This window comes from Musca autumnalis, unplaced genomic scaffold (assembly GCF_047663935.1).
Source record: "Musca autumnalis isolate F117 unplaced genomic scaffold, ASM4766393v1 scaffold_2, whole genome shotgun sequence".
Classification (NCBI taxonomy): Eukaryota; Metazoa; Arthropoda; class Insecta; order Diptera; family Muscidae; genus Musca; species Musca autumnalis.
This window is the reverse complement of record NW_027411755.1, coordinates 138147923-138162830: the sequence shown is the minus strand read 5'-3', so window position 1 is coordinate 138162830 and position 14908 is coordinate 138147923. Positions and strand designations below refer to the sequence as shown.

The 14908-nt window shown below is 34.5% G+C and overlaps 1 protein-coding gene across 1 annotated transcript in view; it reads left to right on the top strand.

Moving 5' to 3' along the window:
* The first annotated feature begins 545 nt into the window (after positions 1 to 545).
* Positions 546 to 14908, top strand: part of dpy (fibrillin-like protein dumpy) — a 310858-nt gene continuing 296495 nt past the window's right edge. Inside the window, exon 1 of the mRNA XM_073969448.1 lies at positions 546 to 825. The gene's annotated coding sequence lies outside the window, so the exon portion shown is untranslated. The remainder of the gene's footprint in view (positions 826 to 14908) is intronic.

The following is a 14908-nucleotide window of genomic DNA, read 5'->3' as shown; positions in this document are numbered from 1 at the left end:
AAACTCTGTTTTAACAGACTAAAGTTGTGGTCCACTTATTGGCCAGTTATATTGGCAACTCTATCGCATCAAAAGTATAACAATTTTTATTATTCCGACAATACTGTTATACTGGCCCAAACTAGTTTTCTAATGCCACCGCTAAAATGGTAGACAATCAAATTAAACGAACACCAAAGAAAACAAACAAAACGGAAAAAATAACCAAAAGAAAGATAGATAAAATAAACTACAGCTCAGCTGATCCGCAAACTGACTTCGTATGTGAATGCAGAGTTACTGAACTACAACAGAAAAAAAGCAAAAAAAAACAACGTTTTTTACAAACTTATTGTTTACACAAAAGCAAAACAAAAACAACAACATCAATAGACACAACTATAAATAAAATTAAAACAAGTCTAAACAAAAATAATAGCAGTAGCTGCCGGAGAAACAAAAAGCAAACGGCAAATGGCAAAAAATTGCACTTAAACGCCCCATGCCACAAACTAACAACAACACAGCACAACACGCTCACTTGACTGGACACTGGGATGTCGACTAGTAGCAAATATTGCTTCTAAACTAAAACTTGGATTTAGTTTGGCTTAGATACTCGTTTAGCTAACTCCGACTTCGTTACGATCCAAGTTACGTTCTGTTTTTTCCAAAGTGCAGTTCCTTCTCACTCCTCTCATTCTTATTAAACGGGTCGGTTTAAAAAACTTATCAAGAGTACTAGGGAACGAGAGGAAGAAAGAGAGTGCAGTGTAGTGAAAATGTGTGTGTGTGTAAAAAAATAGATGGAGAAAATTATTGAATTCTTTATGGAAAATTGTTACGGTAAAACTAGCGAAAAAGGCAGTAACAAATTCTTTGCAAAAATGCTTTTCGATTGCAGATGAGGTCAAATGCATTCGACACCATTTAAAACATGTTTTAATACACACCTACCAAAAAAGTGAATTTTTTTCACCACATCGCGGTATTTAAAATGAACTCAGTCATAGTTAATTGTTTGACGTGACTTAAAAAAAATCAGTTAACAAAACATAGCCACATAACAACAACAGCAGCTGTGTTATAAAATAAAGTCCGCAAAAACGCTAACTGCTCAAACTGAACGTGTGACCGAGTAGTCAGAGGAGACGAATGTCATTCAAACGTCCATATGAAGTTACATAATAATAATAAATACTGCAAAAATTATGTTCAATTAATAAATTCAATTATATGCCACACTAACACACACGTAACTTTGGGGGTGGCCATGCATCATGATCAGAGATGGGAATTTCGAATTAATGATAATTTTATTTTGTTAACTAATTTTGTATATTCTACCGCTGCGGAGTTGAACTTCCTTAGTCGGAAGACTTTTTAAAATTATTGGAAACTGGCCCCTCTTTCATACCAAGTGGAGCTCATTTATCCCTATCCGCTAAAGGCAGTGTGCTAAAATGTGCCTCGCTTAACGAATAACGTTTTTTGAGGGGTCTGAATTGTAACCCACCCTTCGAAAATACGATCTGCAATGAATGAACAGTTTATGCACTGGAGGATGTAATAGAAAAGTAAAGGGATGATATTATCGATCTAGGGAAGTCAAATTAAAACATGAATTGGAACGAGATATGAGTCTGAATAGGGGGAGCATGTGGCCCTGTTTTGACCATGACCTTAAAGTAGTGCGTAATTCTTTACTAAGGTGGACCTGTACAGAACGTTTGTTCCATACGTCGCTTGAGCACCCCCACCGCAAAACTGGCGAACTCAGACATAGTCTGGAACACCTTCGATCATATTGGTCTGTCGAAGACGGCCTTTCAAGGCTCATCGCACTGAGGATGCGTCCAACGACAATAATCAAAAAATTCATGTCACCATTTTAAAAATTTAAAGATGGAAATCGCTTCTAAACGTGTACAATTTTTCGAAACTCGACTTATTTTTGGCATTTTTCGCGGTTCTTAAGGAGAAAAACGTGACTGATTTTGGAGAAAAAATTTAATTTTAAAATAAGAAAAAATGGTTATATTATAAGCGAGTTTCTGAAACAAAGGACTATTATTCACGGCTTAACTTAAATTGAATGACTTAGTAAATCTCCTAAGCTTCGTTTCCCTACTTATAACAATTCCTCTAATTTGCAAGGGTTACCAAATATTTTAGTTATAATATTGGTCAACATGAAAATATTTAATATAGATGTATGGATTTTCTTAAAGTTTTAGTGACTTTCCAAGCATATCCAAGAATCACTATGTCGAACGAAAATGAAAACGAAAGAAAAACAACTAAACTCGTGTATGATAATTAAATTTTGTGGTTGGTTTAAAGCAAACACAATTTCAATATTTCTATATTGTTTGGGACACCCTAATATTGCAACACGCCAATAAGTGGAAATTTTCCCCACACTGAGAACAAAAAATACGTTATTACTTAATTTTTCAGAAAAAGGTGAATAAATCTTATAAGGTACCGTATATGGAGGCTGTGGTAAAAAGTGGATCGATATCACATTTATTCAAAAGGTGGTATTCTGAACTCTGGGTTCATTATTAAAACTCATTGGTATTGAATACTTGGTTAACATCTGCCGGAGAGATATAAATCATGTGGGATTAAACCAAATCATAGACCAATAATGACAATTTTTCACGGGGAGGTTAACTTATCTTAACAATAAGAACTACTGGTACCGGATTAAAACAAATTCGATTGAACAATGTGTTGGTAACATTGAAATACTTCAATTCAAGATGATTCGTTATTTTTGTCACACCTTCCCATGTAAGTGCCACCACTGTGCATCGCAAGGATATGACATACAGTGAAATTTTGGTTTATGGTGGATATTCCTTGACTAAGTTTTAACCGCATATGTTTTTTTGGACAGGTCTTTCTTTTGAATGACCATCAGCCTAATATTTTACTCTCCTGAAAATTTTTCCGCCTTCATCCTGACTACTGTACATCTAGTGTTTTTAAGCTCACGATTTTATTATGCTTTAATCTTTCTTTAAAAAACGTTTCTCCTCATAGTTCTAACTTCAGGGTTGCCCTGTATTATTTTATGTAGTTTGATTTGGCACACATTTCAGGAATCGTGTAAACGATAGGCTTATACAATCTTACGTGTGACCATTTACACATGGAGATGTAGTGTTCACAAGAGATCAAAGGGGAACAATAAAATTCAGAACTTCGACATATTAAAGCCTATAAAGGCCGTTGCTTGGAATCTGGAGAAAATTTAGTCTCCGCAGTAACACGTCAGACAACGGAATGAAACTGATAGGCATCGTGATGCAGTAAAACAATCGCGGAAGCTGGGCATCGGATAGCTAAAATCACCAGGTAGTGAGTGGAGTAGATACTCAACTTGATTTCTGATGAACCTGCTTTTCCCGATAATTAAAAACTACATAGGCATTAGTCTCCAACAGATGCAAATTACAAAGTATTCAAAAGCCTATTGTCAATGAAACCATTTTCGACTTCGGGATCACTGCAATGCGTATGCAGCTTTGCTAAAAGGTATTAACTGATACGTGGTCAGATTACTGTGAACATAAATCCACGTTTAAGCATATCCCTAATACATACACTACAACTCTATGTGGGGAGGGTATTGTAAGTTGGTTTTGGCCAAAAAGTTTGTAAATAATGGTCGTAGACCCATACTTATATATACCAAAATGAATGTCTCGACGAGCTGAGTCGATCTGGATGTGTGTCCGCCCGTCCGTCTGTCCATCTAAACCTTGTAGTCACGCTACAGGTCGCAATTTTGATCGGATCGTCACGAAAATTTGAGGGTTAATGGGGGTCTCACAGATTTTATTGATTTTGATTTTGGTGATGGTCGGATAATATTTAGGGGTCGTAATGGGCAAAAAACTTATTTGCATAAAAATACAACGTTTTTTTTTTTTTAAGCGAATGTCTCAGCTTCTATATGGGGAATACCAAAAGCAAATCCTGACAATGAAAGTAGAAAATATCACCTTTCTAATGATGAAAAGTAGGTTCTCGTTGGTGATCAAACAACGAAGATATCACAATAGCAGCAAATAAAACAAAAATTTTCATTTTTGGATTTTAATTATAATGACGAATATTACAGCTTAGGTTGGGGGGCTTTCAAACAGCAAAGCCTGAATATGAAAGTAGTAGATCCTACTTTACAATGATGGAAACTAGGTCGGCGTAGGTAACCAAATAACGGAGATATCGCAATAGTCGGTAATACATCCCATTTTTCCATTTTTTTGGAAATCACGCTACAGGTCGCAATTTTGATCGGATCGTCACGAAATTTCGAGGGTTAGTGGGGGTCTCACAGGAGAAGAAGCCTATTGATTTTGGTCATGGTCCGATAATATTTAGGGGTCGTAATGAGCAAAAAATTTATTTGGAGAAAAATCCAACATTTTATTCCAAAGCAAATATCTCAGAGTCTATAAGGGTTATACAAAAATCAAAACCTGGCAATGAACATTTTCCACTTTCACCTTTATAACGATGTAACGTAGGTTGTCGTAGGTGGTCAAACAACGAAGATATCGCAATAGTCGTTAATAGAACCCAACTTTTCATTTTTACGATTTTAATAATAATGACGAATATCACACCTTTGGTTGGGGACCTTCTAGAAGCAAAGCCTGACTAAGAAAGTAGAAAATCGAATCTTTAAAATTATGCAAAGTAGGTTGGCGTAGGGGGTCAAATAATAGAGATATCGCAATAGTCGGCAATGCATCCCTTTTTTCACTTTTTCTGATATCACACTACAGGTCGGAATTTTGATCGGATCATCACAAAATTGTCTCACAGAGATAGAAGCCTATTGATGTTGGTGATGTCGATAGTAGTTAAGTATAAAATTAAATATTAATTATTATGGTTCAGTTCGCCTTAAGTCATTTGGTATAAAAGCCATATAGGTGAAAACTTTTGTATCTCTCTAAAAGAAATGTTTTTGAGTGAAAAGATTATGCACAGAGGTAGTGGTGTAGGGTATCACATAGTCGGCCCCGTACCGACTATAGCCTTTTCCCACTTGTTTTTCTTTATGTTGTTGGGGAAATTGCAACAAAACTAATTTTGTTACTAACGGATTTGACACTTTATATTCAAACAGCTGCACACAGGTCCCAACCTGCGACAAAAATCGAAAAATTGATATCAGCACATCTCTGTGACAATTCAGCAAATTGTCTCTAAACAAATCATATTTTAATATTCCAGCACTGTTTTTGTAATTTATAACGGTATTTAACAAAACAAAACAGAAGAAGTTGGCATTTAAGTATGATATCTTAAAAACTTTAAAAACAGCAGTTAGGTTGTGACTTCTTACAAGGTAAGTAACTCGACATTGAAAGGATAAAATTATTTTTTTTTTTGAAATTGAAGATTTAGTACAAGGTTTTTTAATTACTTTTACATAAAAATTTGTACACATTATTCTCATAAAATGTGCTGGAAATCACATTTTTATAATACTTTTTTGTGGATTTTTTTCCAAGTCCTAAAAATTGAAGTTGAGTTTTATTAACTTCTCCACCCTTCGCCACTCTCCAAATTTTTTGAAGAATGTTAGAAATAGTGTCAATTTTACAAAAAATTTATTTCCATTTCCGTGTGTGACATTAAAAATACTGACGATGCCTCTGGTCATTTCAGTGAATATGCCGTATTCCTATATTCTCAGTTTCTTCTTTGTTTTGTGTTTTAGTTGTATGTTTGGTTTTTTTCTTTAAAGATTTACACATTTTTGTTTTGGGATCTACTTATGAGTGTTTTTTACATTTGTATATTTTTGATATATGTATGTATGATGCTACATACAATATGAAAAACAAGTAAAAATGTAAAGTTCGGTCGCACAGAACTTTATTATATCCCCTACCATGAAATATTCTGACCTCAAATGGAATAATTTGTTTCTTTTCCTGTCCACGATACCAGTCGGGGAGGTTTTTTGACCACTAAGAACTCCAAATTGCAAATTACAACCAATTCGAACCGAAAATGTAGATAAACATTTCAAAATAACTGAAATAGGGAGGTACTGTATATGAGGTCTACACCGAAACCTGGAGCTAAGACCACAATTTTTGGCGCAGAAGGTTTTTGATCATTGAGAACTCCAAATGGCAAATTATGGCAAACCTTCCCATACAAGTGGGACCACTGTGCACTGGTCTGAAATCCAATTTTTCGGGCCAAAACTATTTGTACGTCTTTTTTGTATTGATATTTAGTTTAGTTTATAATTACTGTCACAAAATATTAATTCAAAATTATATTCACCCTAAATTTCCACAAAACCGTTAAAATACATTAAACAGGGTGATCCCATTATATGGGGTCTAAACTAAAACTTCGATCTATGTTTATAATTTTTGGTGCGAAGGATTTATTAAATTGGTGATATCCTTATATGGGGGCTATACCCCAACGTAGACCTCGCCGACAATTTTTGGTTGAAATAGTCTCTGGACTGTCAATATAAATATATATAATTTTCAGGCAAATCGGTTAACAATTGTGTTTCTTAGAATTAAGTTTGTACTAGCCGAATATAAAATATTTCGAAATTTGATGTGCAATTCGTTGTGATAAATGAAGCACAATTTGTTCATGTGCTTCATTTATCACAACGAATTGCACCTTGATATGATTTTTTTATTATAGTATACACATCAATTTTAAGAGGGTTCCGGAAATACGTTGATAACTTTGTTCTCACCCCTTATTTTTGTAAAAATGTTTATTCTTCTCACACGAATTGTCAAATTTTGTATATCGATTTACTCGCCTTAGCGCAAATGTAGAGCGCTGTTTTTTAAATGAGGAATTCTTAATAATATATGGAACTCATCTACGAAAAATTTAGTCTGTATGCCATCTGTGGGCTGAGCTATGGATGTCTAAATTATTACGAATATAGACGAACGAGCAAAAATAAGTTACAAAAACTGAGGGTTAGACCGAATTTTTCTTCAGTGCAGTTTCCATAACATCGATGCAAACCATGTTTTGGTTTGGTTTGACCAGAGACAAAACGTGTAATTGATGAGTCATCCGCCGTAGAGCCCTGATTTAGCACCCAATGACTTTAATTGATTCCCGCACATCAAGAAAAAAACGCCGTGATCAACGGTTTTCGTCGCCCAAAGATGCTGTTGAAGCGTTCAAAACCCATGTTTTGGAGGTGTCTTAATTGTAGTGGAAAAAATGCTAGGACAATTGGTTTGAGCGCATGAAAAAAGTGTATAAATCATGCTGGGACTACTTAAGAAAACAATAAAATTATTTTGATGGTAAATATCCCGTTTTCGTTGTTAGGCCAGAAAATTATCATGCAAACCTCGTACCGTATATTCTTCTTGAGGAAGGTCACACTTTTCGAAATTTTGTAAAAAATAAGAATATAATATTATATTAGTGTAGCCCCAGTTTTTAACTATGTGAGTCGAATTCTTTGGGTCACCCCTTTTATAACTCCCGCACCAAAGCTCAAAATTGTTGCAATACCTGCAGTTAAAGGTTAAGAAAGTTTATAAAGGAAGTATTGTGACGAATATTCCAGTAATAGATGAGGGTATATAGCTGTAGGCTAAGTCGTCTGACTTGTTTCTCATCATGTATCCTCAGCCTTATGGAAAATGGGCTATATTGGCTGACTCCTCGAAATTTAAGTTGCAAATATTCCCAAAAACACCAGAAGCCAACAACCTTAATGGGATTTTTTGCTTTGTACCACATAGAGCAATTGGGATCACTTTACAATGTAGTGTGATATTTTCCTGATATATTTAGGTTCAGAGTCTGGTGCCTCCTCTACTAAACATTTGAATTAAATCACTTTGAAATTTAAACAGCAAATACAGTAATTTCTGTTTACCTTCAACTATTTTAGGCAAATATTCTCTGGATTTCTTCCAATATATTGTGCTTTAATGCACAATAATTAACTGGGCATTGCTGCATCAAAATTTTGGTGATTTTACTTTAATTAGGTAGTATAATTTGGGGTAGGAGAGTTTAAGCTTCCTGCATTTTGGGCATTCCTGCACAACAAGTCGTGTAATTTGTGAATGTTCAGCTAAGCAAAAAATATTGTATTCCTTATGGTCTAGATCACAGTAGTGTATTTATGTCGGGGGTGTATTTATTTTTTGTTTAACATGGACCCTAAATATAAGATGATCATAACCTCAAACTAATTCAAAAAACCGTTCGATATCTTCTAAACGTATGATGTTGGTGAATTACTTATCTTCGCATTAAACCCCGACAGACGGGGTTCTTCGCAAAGCCGACTAACATAAGGAAATGAAACTTTCACTCTAAAACGATATCCATGTATCATTCTAAAACTGCACCGTTTTGAACAAAATGATCATTTTTCTTTTATAGCCTCTAACCCTTTTGATGAAATTATTTGAAAATACTCATAGAAAACAAGTTGTTTTGCAAACAATTTGTCTAAGTATGATGTGTTGTTTTGCATTGTCAATTTGTATTGCATCGTTATAAATATCAATACGAAACTACATCATTGTTGTAGAAATGTAGCGTTAAAGGTTAATGCTAATATTTTGCTAAAATTATTATTTCATATCAATGCCATTATAATTTGAACTTGTTTAAGCATTTGTTTATAAAATCCATATCACGGCACGGCACTGACGTAATTTGCACTCTTTGTCATATTTTTTTTCTGTTTCTGTTAGGCTGTAAAACCAGCTTAAAGTTGTTTGGTTTATTTTAGATTTTTGTTTATGTTGGCTTGTTAAAAAAGGCACACTCTTGTCCATGATTTGTGAAAGTGTCTTTATGTCAATACCAACAGAGTACATCTCCGTTGAATTTCTTCAAATTGACATCAATAAATGTTGACATACATTTACAGTTAACAATAAAGTGTAGAGAAATACATAAACATAAACATAAATAGCTATAGGCTATGTAAAGTCAAATAGAAATAGTGTATTTCTGTTTGCCAGTGAAGTATGTAGCTGAAGATAAATTTATGTGTGTTTGTGTTAATTGAGAGTAAACAAAATAAAAAAACCGGCAGAATATAGGTCTGGACAAAGATTTATTATTTGTAACAGCAAAAATAAACAAAAAATTAGTGTTGCACATAAACGTGAAGACAATAGAAATTGTTTGCATCAAGAAAACAAAAGACTTAAGAGAGGAACATACAATTTAGTTTTCTCAAAAAATTTATTTCTCTCATAAAATTCTTTCTCTCTCCTATGAGTCTGAAAGAGAGCACAATTTTACAACCACAGTATGGACAATAAATATCTAGAACACAACATTAAATAACAATTAATTTTATGTAATAAAAACCAATAAACTGACCATAGCCCCAACATCACCGCAAGCTAAGTTCATTTTACAAAAGCCAATGATTTATGGTATATATGTCCACTGCAGCATCGTTAGTGAACAACTTTATGAACTTTTCCCATTTGTGGTTTTTGCGATAACCTAATAACGGTATGTGTTGTTTTAATTGTTAGCGAAAATAATGTTTTGTGGTGATTTTGAGAGGAATCATTACGGACAGGACCCACTAAAGTGATTGTGATGACATAATTTTTTTATTGTTAACCTGGTCAAGCAGAAAACCGCAAAGAAAACTACAATGTAGGAATAGTCTTGTTCTGCTTCGCTTGCTAGCAAATAGAGAATTGGAATATTGTAAGCTCGTTTCTACCTACAGATTTATCTAGCTCTAAGCTCTAATTTATCTAGCTTCTAAATGTGCAGCACGGTATTACAGCCGTGGAACAAGTAAAAAAGTGTTAAGGTCAGCCGGCCCGTTACACCCTCCACCATGCAATAATCTGAAAAAATATGGAATAATTGGTTTTCTTTCTTTTACAAAAATACCAATGTCCACAATTAGTGGTGAGAAAGTTTTCCGCCCACTAGGAATCCTAAATAACAATTACATAAAATTTTAGTTAAACATTTTAAATCTTCCAAATACCCCAAATCGGGTGGTACTGCTATGTGTGTCCTATACCTACAATTTTAGTTGAGAAGTTTTTTTTGATCATTGAGAACCCCAAAAACCGCATTTTCGGTAAAACTAAAAAACTGAAATCGGTGGTACCGTTTTATGGGACCATACCAAAATATAGACCTGTGTCGGCAATTTTTGGTGGAGAATTTTGTTTAACTAAATACCAATGGCATCCAAATAACTTAAATTGGGTCAACAAATGTAGTAAGACTCCTCAAAATACCTAAAATCGGGACGTGACGTCATTGGGGGCTATACCAACAAATGACACGGTGCTCTTGAATCAAATTTAAATGGAAGGTGCTTACACCTGGGAAGTTTTTGCGGATTCTGAAACTACAATGTTCATAGATACGAAAAATCAATAAAGAATAAAAATCGCCGGAGCGCTTTTTAAATAAATCGCGATTCAAGTTGACATTTTTAGGGGTTGTTTAGGTTTTTGCGATTTTGCTTGGAAACCGCAAGTCCTACCAAAATGGGAATAAACAAAATGTTGTAGCTATCAAAATTCTCTACACCATTGGCCTTATAGATATTTTCGTAAGTTTTACAACTTTTGTGATATAGAAGTTGAAATTGGGACACTTCAAATTCAATTCAATTCTGTATCGTCTCCTTATAAAACAATGTCATGACTGCAATTTCCCAACTAGGGAAAATTACATAAGCCAGTCTTGTAGAGAATTTTCACAGCTATAAGATTTTCTCAGGTCCCATGCCGATAAGACTTGCCGTATTCAAGTAAAATCGCGAAACCCTAACAAAAAACCTAAAAACGTAAACTGAGCTTCTTTATCTCAAAAATGGTACAGCCTGATAACAAATCATAAACGTCAATCCTGTACAGAATTTTCACAGCTACAACATTTTCGTTAGCTCCATTTCGATTGGACTTGCGGTTTCCAAGCAAAATCGTGAAAACCTAAAAATCACCTAAAAATGTGAATTTTGACCGCGATTTATTTAAAAATCCCTACAACGTTTTTTTCTTGTTTTTGGATTTTTCTCGTCTATGAACATTGCTGTTTCAGAATTCACAAAAACTTCCCCTGTGTAAGCGGTTTTCATTAAAAGTTTGTTAAGGCGCACCCTTCATGTCATTGTTTTATAAAGGGGCGATACATTGTCCCAATTTGAACTTCAATATCTCAAAAATGGTAAAACCTACGAAAATACCTTAAAGGTTAATCTTGTAGAGAATTTTCATAGCTACAACATTTTCTTCAACCTCACTATGATAGGACTTGCGGTTTCTAAGCAAAATCGTGAAAACCTAAACAACCCCTAAAAATGTGAACTTGAATCGCGATTTATTTAAAAAGCGCTCTCGCGATTTTAGGTTTTGTTTTTTGATTTAATAAAATCTGGCCTCAAGCTCAAAACAAATGTCTTTATTTATGTACATTTTGGAAAAGGTCGAACAAACACAACACTGAATAGATTTTTCTCATGAACATTGTAGTTTCAGAATCCGCAAAAATGTCCCAGGTGTAAGAACCCTCCATTTAAATTTGATTCAAGAGCACCGTGTTGGATATACAGTAAAAACCAAAAATGTTTTACAATCGATAAATCCGAGTTTCACCCTTTCAGAATTCGCGAACTGTTAACATATTGTATAAAGTATGAGTGAAATTCTTTATAATGAAGTATTTTAGGAGGGATCCCATAATGTCGACCATTAAAATTAATTTTCGTAGAAGCTGTGTTGGCATCACTGTAGAAAAATGGGCAAAAATGGGTTGAAGCCAACAATATATTTTATGTTCTCTTCCGATTTTTGGCTTAACCTTTAATTTTATAGATGTATGCCCAAAGAAAGAATCACAGAATACTCCATGGGCAAAATGATACTTGTGTATGGTTTTTCGATATATCCACTGCATCCACTTAAAATTGATGCTGACATTTTGAAGCCGGAATTTCTTCTTTTTTTATACCCTCAGCCTTTAGGCTAAGGAGGGTATATGGTAATATTCAAAAAAGTTTTACAATCGTTGAAGTTGAGGTTCACCATTTAATAAGTCGCGAACTGTTAATATATTTTATAAAATATGAATACATTTATATACATTGAAGTGTTTTAGCTACGATCTCATAATATGGACCATAACAAATAATTTTCGTGGAAGCTGCGCTGGTGGTAATATAAAAAAATGGGAAAAATGTGTTGAAGTTTACAAGTTTTTTTGTGTTCTTTCCTGATTTCTGGCCAAACCACGGAAAATTCAAACCTATGCTCAAAGAAAGAACTAAAGAATACCCCTTAGGCAATATGGTTCTAGTGTATGACTTTTCGATATATACACTGTATCCCCCTAAAATCGTCAGCATCGATTTTTTTTTTTTTGAAGTTTTGATTTCAGTGTTTTTCGAATTTTTCTTATAATTAGATGGTGCAACTAGATAATAATCGAAACTAGTTTATAGGATTGTAGAACTCGCGATTCCACGTCGTTCGATGTATTTCTCCTGAGTGTGCTCCGTACAGCTTCCTAGTAATAGAAGTCCAAAGGCGAAAATTTGGTCCGTAAATTTTCTGAAAAAACCTATTTTTTGGCTTTAAAATTTACAACTGTCGTACAGGTACCCCTGAACCCCGCGTGATTTTAGTTTTTTTACGTGCCGGATCTAATGAGCTCTTCCGCGGTCAAATCCATCCACTAAAACCCGGATATAGATACCTTGAAAGTAGGAAAATCTGCAAAAATATATTTTGACAATTCCGCGAATTGAACCGCGATTTTCTTTGATTATTTTTACATAAATGTAATCCTTTATACGCGATTATTATATTTGCCAAAAAGGTGTCTCACAAATTACAGAGATTCGGGAGTAATATCCCTATTTATCCCAAAATAGAATGTGGTGGCACATCCGCAGTTCTTGACGAATCTGTCTAAAATAATTTATATTGACGTATTTTTAATAGGGGGCCATTGAAATCGGATGCACCTTATAATCATATGCACATCGCGTAATTTTTGCCCACTTGAAGGTTTTTTGAATAGTAAGATGCAACTGATGGCACACTTTGGCCGCTGAATGAAACATGGGAAAATCCATGCATATTGATAGACATGGACTCCCTGTATCCGAAAAGCACATGCACCCCAACTGATTTCAACGGATTCGCGAATTACACGCCTTTTAATTTTTGTGTTTTTTCTTTAGTTGTAATTTCAATATTACTCTCTACTTCTTATTTCTATAGCTTATTACAGAAAGCAAATATACTTTCACGATGACTAATTACTTTTCTCGTAGAAGTTTAAGCAAAATACTTCAGGTTTTGGATCGAAATTTAGCGAAATAATAGAATAACTCCCAACATTTATTTTTCAAATTTTTCGTATTTAACCAAAAATATATTTTTGAAATAATTTCCAACAATAAGTTTCCGTTGTTTGTTGTTGCTGTAATATGCAAGTTATAAACGCGATCTTTATAATTTTGGTCTCACATTTTTCTAGGCGTTGTCTAGATTCTGTACGTATTTTTAAATTATTTTTTAGAGATTTTTTAGACTTTGATTTAGAATAAATAAAATTTATTCCAAGATTTCTTCAATATTTTTTGATTTACCGCGAAAATAAAAATAAATTTAGCAACTATTTTAGCATCTACGGATAGATATCACATTCTGCTAACGATTCATATATACATGTTCTTATTACAACTCAATAGGAATTTTTAAATATTTTTTCTTTACAAGAGAGTAAAACCGCATATGACTTTTGAGTGCAGCATCCAATTTTGTGAACGCGAACAGATTTGAAACCACGATTTTTTTCTTAACCCATGTACCAAAAATGGCGGATGTGCTCGCCAAAAAAGTTTTTAATTTTTTTTCTATGTAATTGTAAAGGAAATTTGAAATTTACCATATACACTTTGATACGATGAAAATGTGCCTCATCGAAATAATGGTTTTAGACCCCAAGTATGTTTGGACGAAATGTGTTTCAGACAATTTGGAGTCGATCTAGCCATGTCCGTCCGTCTGTCTGTCTGTCTGTCCTGCTGGCTGGAGCGCACGATAACTCTCGAACGGATGAACCGATTCGGTTCAAATTTTGGCTTTCATAATATTTTGCCCAAACTTAATTTAAGTTCGAAGATGCGCTACATCGGTCCACCCCTTTCGGTACCTCCCCCACAAAAGTTCGAAAATGTTCGGAAAGTTTGTGCGCACGATAACTCTTGAAGGGAGTGACCGATTTGGTCCATACTTTGTATAGTGTAAACTTTCTACCAGAGTAATATGAGGTTCCAATATGGTCTCAATAGGTCCACTCCTTCGGGTACCTCCCACACAAAATTTCGGAAAAATTCAGTTTAGGGCCATCTCTCGAATCGCTTTGATTTTTGTTTTAGCAACTTGTATTCACTGCCCTCCATACAACAGTACAAGTTTCATCAGGGGCAAGTCCATACTTCCTGAGAAAATAGCATGAAATTTGCAAAAAACACCTATGACACCGTGTAAGGTGGTTGGAGCGCACGATAACTCTCGAACGGATCTGCCGATTCGGTCCAAAATATGGTCTTAGTAATATTTTGTCCAAACATAGTTTAAGTTTGAAGATAAGCCATATCGGTCCACTCCTTCAGGTACCTCCCCCACAAAAGTTCAAAAATGTTCGGAAAAATTGTTCGTACGGTAACTCTTGAATGGAGTGGCCGAATTGGTCCATACTTTACACATCCTAATATATCTACCAGATATAGATCAGGTTCAAATATGGACTATATTTGTCCACTCTATCCAGTACCTCCCATACAAAATTTCGGATAAGTTCACGTTAAGACCTGATATCGAATCACTTTGATTTTTGTTGAAGCAACTGGCATTCGCTG